This window comes from Bos taurus, chromosome 6 (assembly GCF_002263795.3).
Source record: "Bos taurus isolate L1 Dominette 01449 registration number 42190680 breed Hereford chromosome 6, ARS-UCD2.0, whole genome shotgun sequence".
Classification (NCBI taxonomy): Eukaryota; Metazoa; Chordata; class Mammalia; order Artiodactyla; family Bovidae; genus Bos; species Bos taurus.
The window spans coordinates 61,120,893-61,127,634 of record NC_037333.1 but is presented as its reverse complement, the minus strand read 5'-3'; positions in this window follow the sequence as shown (position 1 = coordinate 61,127,634).

Below are 6,742 nucleotides of genomic sequence, written 5' to 3'. Positions count from 1 at the left end.
TTACTAAATGTCCATTTCCCTAGACTCTACCAGTGGACACTCAGCCTCACTCTGCTCTCATACATAGCCAAGAATATGATTTTTCTGTCTGGCTCATGGTGTGACGCTGATGAAAAAAGAGAAGGAAGTTCTTGAAAGGCTATTTTGAGAGTGCCAGACATTAAATAAATACAAGTGATTTAACAATTGTGAATGACTGAGTAGAAATAGAAGCAGAATCCTAGCTGCATTACAATCACTCTTGATCCTCGTTTTTGCACTTGATTCAATTTACAGTGAGGTGGATTCTTCCAGGAAGAATTCCCCTTTCAGAAAGAAAAAACCAACAGGGTTCTTTTCCAATGCGTGTGTGCTCAGTCGCTCAGTTGTGTCTGACTGTTTGTGATCCCAAAGAATGTAGCCCTCCAGGCTCCTCTGTCCATGGGATTTCCCAAGCAAGAAGGCTGGGGTGCATTGCCATTTCCTCCCTCATCCTTTCCCCATTAGAAAAATTCCTCTTTGCATTATCAGTGTCCCAAAAGAAAATTACGTTTGCTCTCTGCTCAGGATTGTTTCCGTAGCCACCTACATGTTTAGTTCAGCTCAGTTCAGTCACTCAGTCGTGTCCGACTCTTTGCGACCCCATGAATCGCAGCACGCCAGGCCTCCCTGTCCATCACCAACTCCCAGAGTTCACCCAGACTCACATCAATCGAGTCAGTGATGCCATCCAGCCATCTCATCCTCTGTCGTCCCCTTCTCCTCCTGCCCCCAATCCCTCCCAACATCAGAGTCTTTTCCAATGAGTCAACTCTTCGCATGAGGTGGCCAAAGTACTGGAGTTTCAGCTTGAGCATCATTCCTTCCAAAGAAATCCAAGGGCTGATATCCTTCAGAATGGACTGGATGGATCTCCTTGCAGTCCAAGGGACTCTCAAGAGTCTTCTCCAACACCACAGTTCAAAAGCATCAATTTTTCGGTGCTCAGCCTTCTTCACAGTCCAACTCTCACATCCATACATGACCACAGGAAAAACCATAGCCTTGACTAGATGGACCTTTGTTGGCAAAGTAATGTCTGCTTTTGAATATGCTATCTAGGTTGGTCATAACTTTCCTTCCAAGGAGTAAGTGTCTTTTAATTTCATGGCTGCAATCACCATCGGCAGTGATTTTGGAGCCCCCCAAAATAAAGTCTGACACTGTTTCCACTGTTTCCTATCTATTTGCCATGAAGTTATGGGAACGGATGCCATGATCTTAGTTTTCTGAATGTTGAGCTTTAAGCCAACTTTTTCACTCTCCACTTTCACTTTCATCAAGAGGCTTTGTAGTTCCTCTTCACTTTCTGCCATAAGGGTGGTGTCATCGGCATATCTGAGGTTATTGATATTTCTCCCGGCAATCTTGATTCCAGCTTGTGTTTCTTCCAGTCCAGCGTTTCTCATGATGTACTCTGCATAGAAGTTAAATAAACAGGGTGACAATATACAGCCTTGACGTACTCCTTTTCCTATTTGGAACCAGTCTGTTGTTCCATGTCCAATTCTAACTGTTGCTTCCTGACCTGCATACAAATTTCTCAAGAGGCAGATCAGATGGTCTGGTATTCCCATCTCTTTCAGAATTTTTCAGTTTATTGTGATCCACACAGTCAAAGGCTTTGGCATAGTGAATAAAGCAGAAATAGATGTTTTTCTGGAACTCTCTTGCTTTTTCGATGATCCAGCGGATGTTGGCAATTTGATCTCTGGTTCCTCTGCCTTTTCTAAAACCAGCTTGAACATCTGGAAGTTCACGGTTCCCGTACTGCTGAAGCCTGGCTTGAAGAATTTTGAGCATTACTTTACTAGCATGTGAGATGAGTGCAATTGTGCAGTAGTTTGAGCATTCTTTGGCACTGCCTTTCTTTGGGATTGGAATGAATACTGACCTTTTCCAGTCCTGTGGCCACTGCTGAGTTTTCCAAATTTGCTGGCACATTGAATGCAGCACTTTCACAGCATCATCTTTCAGGATTTGAAATAGTTCAACTGGAATTCCATCACCTCCACTAGCTTTGGTCGTAGTGATGCTTTCTAAGGCCCACTTGACTTCACATTCCAGGATGTCTGGCTCTAGGTCAGTGATCACACCATCGTGATTATCTAGGTCATGAAGATCTTTTTTATACAGTTCTTCTGTGTATTCTTGCCATCTCTTCTTAATATCTTCTGCTTCTGTTAGGTCCATACCATTTCTGTCCTTTATTGAGCCCATCTTTGCATGAAATGTTCCCTTGGTATCTCTAATTTTCTTGAAGAGATCTCTAGTCTTTCCCATTCTGTTGTTTTCCTCTATTTCTTTGCATTGATTGCTGAAGAAGGCTTTCTTATCTCTTCTTGCTATTCTTTAGAACCTACATGTTTAAGGTTCTGTTAATTAGGCCTGTAAATCAATAAGCATGAAACCACAGGCCACACTGCGCTATCAACTGATTATTTATAAACAAAAATAAAAAGATTCCCTAAGGGTTTATTGGGTTTAGAAAAAAATATTCTGTAGCCTTGATTATAAGTAGTAACCTTTACTACCTATTATATGAGCTAAGAATCCAAGCACCAGTTACCAGGAATCAATATGTACTCAAATTGATCCATCAATATGCATGATCATTTATTCCCTTCAAGGTTATCTCAGCTCCTTCAGGGCAGATGCTCATTTTCTCCATTATAGCCTTGCCTTTTAGGTTAGATGAGACAAGAGTAAGGAAGAAGCCTCTCGTACAAGGATATCATCTTGTGCGTTTGCAGCCCTGGGAATCAGGCAATGACGCCAGTAAGAATGGGAGTACATAGCCAGTATCTCCACTTGTTTTTCTGGTTTATCCATGGAATTTGTTCTCCTAAACACATCCTCTCCAGGATCGCCTCAGATAGCATCAAGGTCACCAACCGCATGGGTAAGGTAAGAGCATAACCATCTTAACCTATTTTGTATTGGAGCTCAGCACTTATGCACATAATAAATGTTCATTGTGTGAATAAAACATGCTTTGTGGAGAGATAGTCTGGGTTCAAAATGAACCTGTGCTTCTTACTAAATTCATGTTGTTTAATTTCCCACAGAAGTTTCTGTTTGTGGGTCCCAGCTCTGGTAAGCTGTGATTCTCCGTATGTGTCTGTTTCTCCAGCTTAGGGTATAGTGCCCTGTGATCTCACTGCTCTGACATACCCAAGAAGAGTTGTTAATTTCCGGTTTGTTTCGTTTTTTCCGCTTGTTAGGATGGAGTGGTGACATCTCAGCTCCTCCATGCCAAACAGGAAACTGGAAGTTGGAGGCATGATTCTTACTTCATAAATCTGGACAAGCAAGAAACATCCCATTATTTTATATTTATTTATATTTATTAAATATAAATATATATAATGCTTATTACTGCCAATGCAGGAAATGCGGGTTCAATCCCTGGGTGGGGAAGATCCCCTGGAGAAGGAAATGGCAACCCACTCTAGTCTTCTTGCCTGGAGAATCCCATGGACAGAGGAGCCTGGAGGTCTAGCAACAACAACATGCCAGACACTTTCAAGTACCTTATAATCATAAATTCATTTTCTTTTCAAAAGAGCCCTAAAAACCTTCAAAGGGAGGTTTTAATATCATCTTCATTTCATAGGTGGAAAAACCAAGAGGACACAGGGTTTTGGCCCCAGACTCTATGCAGGCAGCCCTTTTAAAACTCAATTTAATTTTGATCTAAGCCCTCGTGCTCCTAAACTGGAGATGCCTGTTGCTGCTTGAGTTGTAGGGAGTCATATTTTGAGTAGATGGTGGGCGGAGGTGGGCGGTAGTAGGGGTGAGGGGAGGGAGGGTACCTGGGCTGTCCCTGAAGAGCTCCTGAGTCTAGCTCCCAGGGATGAGTAGCTCTGCTGATGTGTGTCCCCAGGTGGGCCCGGAGTTTGTTAAGGACTCTTGGAGGTGGTATGAACATAAAATCATTTCATTTCTTCCCATAATTTCTCCAACTGTGCTACTATATCAAATCACCTTCCTTGTTTCTCCATGAATCCTGGGTCAATTTTTATAACTTACAGTCCTTTTTGATTATTAAAGTCCAGTTCAATGCAGGGTTTATCTAAAAGGTACTTTAAATCCCACTTCTTGCCCTTTCTTCCAGCGCAGGCAGCAGGGCGCTGGCCTGAGGTCGTGCGGAAATATTTCCAGCCTCCTCCCCTCATGGCTGGCTTCTCGGGTGGGAGTGTGGTGCCATCGTAGGGAGACTCCCAGACCTCAGTCTGGTCTGCTCTGGCTTTATCTGGCAGTCTCCTTACAGATGATGGAAGTGGTTTTCTTGGGGTGCTTTCTGTTCAGCTTCATTCCAGCTCCTGTCTCCAGAACTACCTCAAAGAGGCAGTCCTGATTCCTGGCCCCACCAGGAATCCACCCCTTCAGCCAGTTCTCTGAGTAAAGATATTGCCTGGCCAGACCCAGAAGCTCCCAGGGTCCCTCCCCTAACTTCCTGCCCCTTCCTGGGGTCTGTGGGGAACACTTTGGTCCTGCTCCATTTCCTCCATATCCTCTAGAGCAGCAATCCCCAACCTTTTTGGCACCACGGACCAGATTCATGGAAGACAACTTTTGGATGGGAGGGCTGGGGGTGGAGGGATAGTTTCTGGATTATTCAAGCATATTACATTTATATGCACTTTGTTTCTATTATTATTACATCAGCTCCACCTCAGATCATCAGGCATTAGATCCCAGAGCTGGGGACCCCTACCCTAGAGGCCTTTGGGATGTGCACAAGATGGCCTTCATCCTTCACTTCCAAGATTTACTCATGACTTTCCTACTTCATAAAAAATGTGGGACTAATTCCCATGTTTGAGCACAACCCCCACCTTCAGGTTATCCTGAGGGATCCTTCAACTCACCCAATTCTGCCCCACCAGAAGCTCCAGGGCTGGAATGACAGCTCAGTTGGGCAGCGAGATGTCTTCTTTTCTTTGGTACAGACAACTCCCAATCTCTACAGAGTCTCTTGAAGCCAACTGCCTCCAGTTAGGCTTGAAGGTGCGGGAAGGCCCCCTCTTTCCTCTCCTACAGAGAAGAGAGGAAATGTTCCTGTGGCCAAGACCACACTCTGCAGATGGAAGAATGTGGCCACTCTCTCTCACCTCCACCCCATGCTCGATTCTGGGGAGGTGGTTGGTGGCTCAGTGTGTCATGGTGCTGGTGCCACCCCTAGCCTCAGGGAAAGCATGGGGCACCTAGATTGTTGGCAGCTTGCTTTATCACGTGCATGCCATGCTCAGTCTCATCCGATTCTTTGCGACCCCATGGACTGTAGCCCACCTGGCAGCTCCTCTGTCCACGGGATTCTCCAGGCAAGAATACTGGAATGGTTGCCATTTCCTACTCCAGGGGATCTTCCCACCTGAGGGACTGAACCCGTGTCTCTTTTGTCTCCTACAGTGGCAGGCGGATTCTTTACCACGGTGCTACCTGGCTGTATTTAGTTCCTCTAGAAACTGGAGGAAAAAATGAAATGGAAATTGAGTTTTCTACCACCACTTTCAGATGCTTTTCTAAGGTTACTCTTCCCGATAACCCTATGCACACTAGACATAGGAAATAATTGAAGCCAGCAACTTGCCCCTGTTTTCAGACACCAGTCTGTCTCTGAAGTCTCTATCTTTCTAGCATAACCTGGCGTGTGAGGTGAACTCCGAGAGCCAAAGAAATCCACGAGGGAATGGACTTAATCATAGGATGCTTCTTATATAATCAATTGCTGTTGCTATTAAGCTTCAGTGTTGATGTTAAACATATTATGCCTGTGTATTTTATCTCCCAAACTATACTTTTTCTGAAATCAGGAACTTATTGATCTTCCCCAGCCCCATGGCATTTAGAACAATGCCTAATGAATACACATGAGAAGTTCTACAGTGCTTGTTTAATGAAGGAATGAAAGATTCAAAAACAAAAAACACTGTACCCAAATATCCAGACTCCATGACCTTATCTCAATAATGGCACAGTGTGAGTAGCAAGTATTCAATAAACTTCATGGAATGGAATAAGGTGCCTAGAGTCTCCTGTGTGTGGCAGGTTTATGTTGACGATGAGTCTCCAAGGACACAGGTACTGATTTCACTGAGAAACAGAATTTGAAGATTAGGACCTAGGAACAAACCAGATAAAGCTGTGACAGAAATGAAATCAAACCCTATTTGTAAATCTTCTCCAGGCCAACCTGATTCTTCCCAACAGTTTTAAATGAAACTATTAGTTTTACACTAAGCAAAATAATGCTTCTTAAAGCATGTGTTCTAATCTGACTGCAACTCAATCATTTCAAATTTTCTTAGTCTCTTACCCAGGATGATTATAAAATAATGAGACTGATATTTATGTGTGGCCTGTAGAATCAGTTTTGTTGTTTTATAGCTGCATATATTTGTGAAAGATCTTTCTGTAGAATTTGAAGCCACGGCATGTGATCGATATCCAATCAGTTTCTACAGAATATGATGATGAATTTGAGACCACTAGGGTCTGGAATGGTTTGATGCCCCAAAAGTCAATAAACCTCATTCATTCATTCAACAAACACCTACTGCACACTTACTGGTCACTAGGCATAGAAATATACAGACAACAGATGCAGTTTCTCTCCTCAAGATGCCAGAATTATCGGGAACTCAGATGGGTGGGCAGCCTGCCTAGAAAGGCAGTGGTTAAGTGCCACAGCAGAGACAAGTAGGGCTGTCCCAGGACC